Source organism: Micropterus dolomieu, linkage group LG19, assembly GCF_021292245.1.
Source record: "Micropterus dolomieu isolate WLL.071019.BEF.003 ecotype Adirondacks linkage group LG19, ASM2129224v1, whole genome shotgun sequence".
NCBI lineage: Eukaryota > Metazoa > Chordata > Actinopteri > Centrarchiformes > Centrarchidae > Micropterus > Micropterus dolomieu.
The window spans coordinates 18366358-18373552 of NC_060168.1; positions in this window are offsets into that span (position 1 = coordinate 18366358).

Genomic DNA, 7195 nt, shown 5'->3' on the forward strand with positions numbered 1-7195 from the left:
CTCGCTGAATATCATCAAACAGTTTAAGAGTTTAGGCTTTCTCTTATGGTGAGCTTCACAGCATCTTCTGTTGTGCTATAAGAAAATGGTCCAAACAATCCACAAACTTTCATCACCTTATTTTTGGTGACGTTTTTTTCCCTCCAATCTCAGTGCCAACACATTATAGAATACTATCAGTTCCACTACCTTGCCTCATATTAATTTTTCCCCTGGTTGGTTTTATATCCTTTCTCTCACCCCTAACTCTTAACTCTCCCACATTAAGGCTGCATACCAATCATTCCAGTTTTAATACCCCACTGAGATTAGCAGGTACAATATTATGGAAGACATCCACAGCACTGTAGTACAATGGACAGCAAAATATCCAAACTTGCAAGGAAGGAACATTATAATACCTTAGCTTATACCTTATCACATGAAGAATGGTGTAATCATGCAACCTTAAACTACAGTTTTGTGTCATTAAAGACAAAATATGCAGATAAAAAACATAAATAATGGAACTGTATTTTTGATGCCACACCGCAAAGTTTACACTTTAAGGGGTGGTGCATAAGAATCAGAGAGGTCCAACCTTTCCACAGTTGAGCTACTCATTAAGTAACAAAACAGGTCATTGATTTTACAGCTTTGTCCAGGGATTTTATAGGACATAAGTGACCCTCATAAGATTTCACTATGCATCATTAAATCAGAGATGTAGATGATCCCCAAACATTTCCTCCTATGTAATGACAATGAGCCAAAGTTCTTAACACTGCCCCATAAGAGGTGCACTGTACACAAAGAGCTGAAAGGACTACTCAAGGTCAGTTTGGTGTTTGCTCTCACTGTGTGTCATGTTTGCTAGTGTATTATTACTGGAATAAAGCTCAGTTGTTTAATGCTGGATACCTCTATGTTTGTATTATAATAATTGTTTCTTTTTCAGTGTAAAAAGAATAAATGTGCGTAATTCTGCTATAGTGAGTCCAGTTAAGAATGAGACACATGTGCTACCTCCATCCCACACCACCCCCCTTCTTAAAATTAATTTCATAATACATGAAAAGGCTTTTAAAGCCTCAGATAACTTAATGGATGACCTTCTTATGAGACAGTTGCAGTGAAGTGCAAAATTGTTGCTTGATCCCTAAGAGTGCTGGTAGACATGCAAATTGTGCCATCTGTCCACTTTGGAATTAATATCCCATTATGGGAACAAAATTAGACTACACAATATTGATGAGGTGCTCTATTTCCACCATCATGATTTCAGTAATACATAATATGGCTCTCGATTAACCTATAATGTGAAAATAGTATTTAAATGTTTACCTTTATTTGAAATGCATACTCTTTAATGCAAAACAAATCATAATAAATTGTAATTGCCACTTTTTCACAATGGCAGATTTTGATGAATTTGAAAACAGCTTAATATGTACCGTATGTTGACCAGTTGACAGAGGTGTTGGTGAAACCATTAAGCTGGAAGTCTCATGACTGAGGCACTAATTACTTAAATGTGGGAAATTTGAATAAGTCTTTTTCAAGGACAGCCATTAATACTGTACATTTGATGTAAGCAAGTTAAGTCAATCTTGCTCTTACTGCAAAAGTACGTTTAAGACACAGAGCTGAATTAAAATGCTTTGTTTCATTTGTTTTGCTCCTCTCTCTCTCTCTCTCTCATTGATTTTAGACCATCAAGTGATACTTCTGAAACTGGGGCAGATGAGGCAACTGCATCACATGAGCCATTTTGCCAGGGAAATATATCAAACTTACTGTACCATTGCGTGCAGAGAGACAGATATGGGTTGATTGCTGGAGTTGTTAGAGGACATTTACAGTAATGAGGTGAAACATTGCATGAAAGCCACACTGAAGGCAAAAAAAACAATACATGTGAGACACCTCGACCCTTGTGATCTCTATGCTTGCTGACAGCGGAAACTTGGATATCTCTTTCAAGGTTACTTTATTTTCTGTTATCTTTCCACTCCTTCTGAAGGAAAGGTGCGACCTTCAGAGTGTCATTCCAGTTCCACTACCATTTTGCATGCCAAATATGATACACATTTACACATATGGTGAAAAATGAGCAATAAACAGACAGACACATCGGGTTTAATTTCAGAAGCAAATATTTCTACTCTAAATATTACAAGGTATACCTAGTAAAAAAATGGATTGGTATTTTAAACCATAGGTGTGTAAAAATCTAGCTTTAATTGTTGTTTTTTTATTTCATGTACTGTACTTTGTGGAACCTTCTTTTATTGACTTGTCTGTTGGCTTAATTGGATTATGTCTAAAGGCAAGTACCAGAGTGACTTTACATTTAAGGTTCCCTGTAGAGGTTTTGATCACTATTGGTGCTGTAAAGGAATGTTTTCATGAGCTATGTCTTGGGCTTGACCACAATGACACATCAGCATCAGCATGGGAATGATGTGTTACATTACTGCTGACTAAAGAGGGCAGTAAGAATTGATGGTTGATCATTTTTAACCCTTCCTTATCATGCTTTAATTGCTACAAGTGGCTATAATTGGAACAAAAGCCTGAAAAATACTTTAAAAAAATACTAATATATTGCTTTACTTTACAACTCCAGGTATGACAGTTTATATATAAGATGGCAGTGGCAAGAATATGATAACAATAATGACAGACAGAAGAATACATTTATAATACACCTATTATGAAGCACCAGGAAAGGTTGCAACTTAAAAGAAGCAACAGCTGTGCACTGGCGCAGACCCTGAAGGAGAGAATTCCAGAGGTTAGGGCCAGCCACACTGTAGACCCTGTCACCCATAGTGGGGAGCCTGGAAGGGGGAGTGGAGAGTAGTTGGGCATCAGATGAATATAGTGAGAGAGTAGGTGTGTAGGGATGGAGATCAGTGGATAGGCGCTAAGCCATGGAGAGATTTATAACGTATTTTAGAAGTATGTCTTGGTGATGTTTTGATGTGTGTGTCAAGGGTGGAGTCTAAAGTTAGACCAAGATTTTTACAACAGAGGATATAATAAAAACCAGGGATGGACAAGTTTAGATGGTTTGTGAAGTGTTGCTGGGGAGGCAATTAGGATAGCCTCAGATTTATCCTGATTGAGTTTAAGGTAATTGCAGGTAATTCAAGCATTAATATCATTTAAGCAGTCTGACTATCAGGTTGGATGGTGGTAGAGTGTCTAAAGCTTGGTTTGTATGTAGAATTGTGTGTTGTCAGCACAACTGAATATTTTACCTGTATCAGCCTTCGTTTCACCAAAATATCTTTTTGGTGAAAATTTAATAGCTGAAAATTAACATAATCCTTTAGAGGAAAAAAGTTGGTTGATGTACAGCCTGAAGCTGGCTCATTCTACTGTTATAAGCACAGTAAGTTTTTTGTGAAAACTTTGACTGAAAATGGGTGGACCCCTGCATGTCAAGAGAATATACTGTAATTTCGTAAGTACTATGTATTCTAAAAAAAAATGTATTACACATGATTTTATGATGTAACCACACAGAGCGGAATTCTGAGAGAGGTGCCACAAAGACTTTAAGCAAACAAATGGCACCACAATTACTGAACCACCGGGCTGCTGTGATGATTAGAACTTTTGCACAATAAGTCAGTTTTTTAGGTTGTGATGGACATAAAATATGCAAATCCATTGTAAAATTGCACAAAATTGGTTTTAAATGGCCAAAATGTCTCTCGGGTAGTACCCTTGCAATCCTACCTTTAAGTCTATGCACTTTTTGACCTCATTAAAATCTTGGTTCAGTCATGCTGACAAACAGGGGGGTGGGTGACACAGGCAGACACGAAAATGGATATGAAAACACGATCAAGCAAGCAACGTAGAATTATCTTCACAGCAGCTGGGATAAAATTGCATCCGTAAATAGGCTGTGTGTGTGATGAAGTCTTTGCCCAGATACTGAGTGTGACCCAGAGGGGACAATGAGATGAGGAAATATTGTTTGGCTTACTGTGCCTTACAACTACAATAAGGGTAACAAGCAGACTAAAAGTAATGAATGCAGTAGTAAAGTAATTTTAGTTTGACACATATACTTGATTGTTTGCATTTATCAAGAATACAGTCTATGGAAAAGATAAAAACAGACAACTAAAAATATAGCATTGAATATTTTTTTACTTCCCAAATCAATGTCTTCATTGCAGTTGAGTTGGACAGCACATAACATGCAGCTAAAGCCTTTATTTCAATAAAATCGCTTGTTTATCCACTCGTGGACTATTCATTATTTCGCTGCTTTTGTCAATTACTTTGATTTGGGCCTGTGCTTGATGAGGTGCTCTCTTGTCCAAAGGGATTACATGTCTGGCTGGTGTTGCCACTGGCTACACTGGTGTTATAGGAGTGGCAGCGCAGTTTTTCACTGTAACTGTGAGATAGCATCTAAATGTTTGTCAGATCCATTGCCCGCTGTTTAGGGCTGCCATTACTTTTATTCTGTCAGGATTGTCACTTCAGATGGGGAACTGCATCAGCTCACTGTTGTCCCCTGAAGCAGAATGAGTACAGGAGGCTGTGTTCTCCTCAAAGATACAACTTTCCACTTCTGAAGCAACCAGGGCTTCCGCTGGGGACTCTGGGTAATGTATCTCAAGAGCTGGATGTGTTCAGAATTATGGATTCTACATGATAGTGAAAGATTTATGATTTTTTATTATTAAATGACATCTATAGATTCTGTTGCCGAAATATCTAACCCCCACCCTCCACCGTACTTTAAGCTAGGACAGGGGTTCTTAACCTTTCTGGCAGTCCGACCCCTTTTTGAGGTTGAAAATATTTCGCATTTTGACCGCCTGCTGCGCCTTGCGTGTTCGAAAGAGCGTTCTGACGGCACAGAGTTAAAAAAAATTCAACTCTGGGTAGAAAAGTGCCTAACCTTATTCGCATTTTTTCCATTATCCAGTCTAATGAATGGAGAGACGGGTCCTGAGTTGTGCTGTCGGAAGTTTACAGTTGCTTGGATTGTCCGGAGACTGAAACAAACTGTCCCCAACTCATCCTAAAATAAGCCTTAAACCGACCATCATTAAGACGAAGCCCCTGGACCAACTGGTAGGCTACTACCAGCAGTGTCTCATCTTTCTGAGGGTCTCATATGCCCACAAGGATCTCCCTTTCCCTGTCTCCTGCGTGTTTGTAAGCTACACCTCTCACACTCAAACAGCGCCAGAGCAGGCGCCTTCCATTTGTCAATTTTTAAAACACATGTTTTTAACAACAACAAGACACAGACCTGTGAGTTGTGATCAAGTTTCTGATAATATGACAGTTATTACTTAGCAGCAAACCAAAAATTACAGATCACTATATAATCATATAATAATAATAATGCAATCTTTGATTAGACTGACAGGACAACTGATTCAGTGGTTGCTTAGCAACATGATAAAAATCGCAGCGCTTTGCTCTTTCCTAAATTCAACTAAAAAAAGGCATTGCTGTGCACCTTGCGTTTTCGAACCTGCAAAGCGCTTTCTGTCTGATCGGGGCCTTATTTTTCTTTGCCGTTAGCGGTTGACATTACTGCCGCCTACTGGATTAAACAGTGCAAAATATTTACAATGTCCACCCAAAATGATTCCATTCACAATTATAGTCTATTTTTGTGTCTATAGTGGCATTTTCGTGACTCCCATGGGATCGCGGCCCCCAGGGGGTCCCAGGTTAAGAGCCACTGAGCTAGGAGATGTGTGCGAGTATGTGTGTATACACAAGTGCATTAGCTTTTTTATTATAATAAAAAAATAAAAAAATAAACTCACAAAATATCACAAAAGGAAATACACCTATTTTTACACGTATTTTCCTTAAATAAATAGTTATTTAAATTAAAGTATAGTAATTAAATAGAAAAAACAACAACCGTCAAACTGGTCTCTGTGGGTCTCTGAGGCTGTGTTTGGTCCCGGTCCAGCAGTGATCACTGGGAGGGTACTGAACCATACTTTTTTGGAGTATGACTTCAAGAGGCAGAGAGTAGTTTTAATTTTTACACATTGCACCTTTGATGAATTCATGACTTTTCAACTTACTGGACAGCAAGCGTTACTGGAGTATTAGAGAAAAATTTAAGAAATATTTAGAAGAGTTGGTTTTCTTGATTCAAATTGATATTCATATTAATGATATTCATAATATTATGTTTCTTGATATATAGTATTGGAATATACAATCAGAGAATTCAAGGCAATTATATATATATATGTTTATTTGGCTGCTATCTATCTCCTTGATCTTTCAAGGAGATAGACAGACTTTCAGAGGGTGCTTTGTCACTTAGCCTTGGCAATCTTGGTCGTTGTACTTGCGGGTCTTCAATCGTAGGTCAGTTGCCCTTATGTTGAGTGATTCTGTGTGTTATTGGGGCTTGGGACCCAATTTCTGTCGTCCTGGCTCCCTCTTGCCGTAGCATATTTGTTGTACCTCATCAATCTCTAGTTGTGATAGCAGTTGCCGTTTGCGGATGTTAGAACACTTTGCTAGGAGTTGTTTCTTTGTCAGTTGAGCCAGTCTAACAGGAGCTTAAACAGGATGTATTCTCAGTGGCAGGGTAATAACACAAGATCAGAGCCACCCAAGGCTGAGACTGAAAAGTACTGGAAGAACATATGGGAGACAGAGGCATCCCACAACACCAATGCTCAGTGGCTAGTGGATCTAAGAACAGATCACAGCAATCTCCCAGAACAAGATCCAGTAACCATTACAGCGGCAGACATCCAAGAAATTCAATTTCAATTCAATTTTTCAATTCAATTTTATTTATATAGCGCCAAATCACAACAACAGTTATCTCACAGCGCTTTTCATAAAAGAGCAGGTCTAGACCGTACTCTGTGATGATATTTACAGAAGCCCAACAGTTCCCACCAAGAGCAAGCACTAGGCGACAGAGGCAAGGAAAAACTTCCTTTTAAGAGGCAGAAACCTCGAGCAGAACCATGGCTCAGGGTGGGCGGCCATCTGCCTCGACCGGTTGGGGTGAGAGAGAGAGAGAGAGAGAGAGAGAGAGAGAGAGAGAGAGGCAGCCTACACAATATACACACAGAGGTACAGACAGCGAAGGTAATGTTGCTATAAACTAAATGAAAAATGGTACAGATATTTATAATAGTGTTAATGGTAACCATCGTAATGTTAATGATTATAATAACAATAA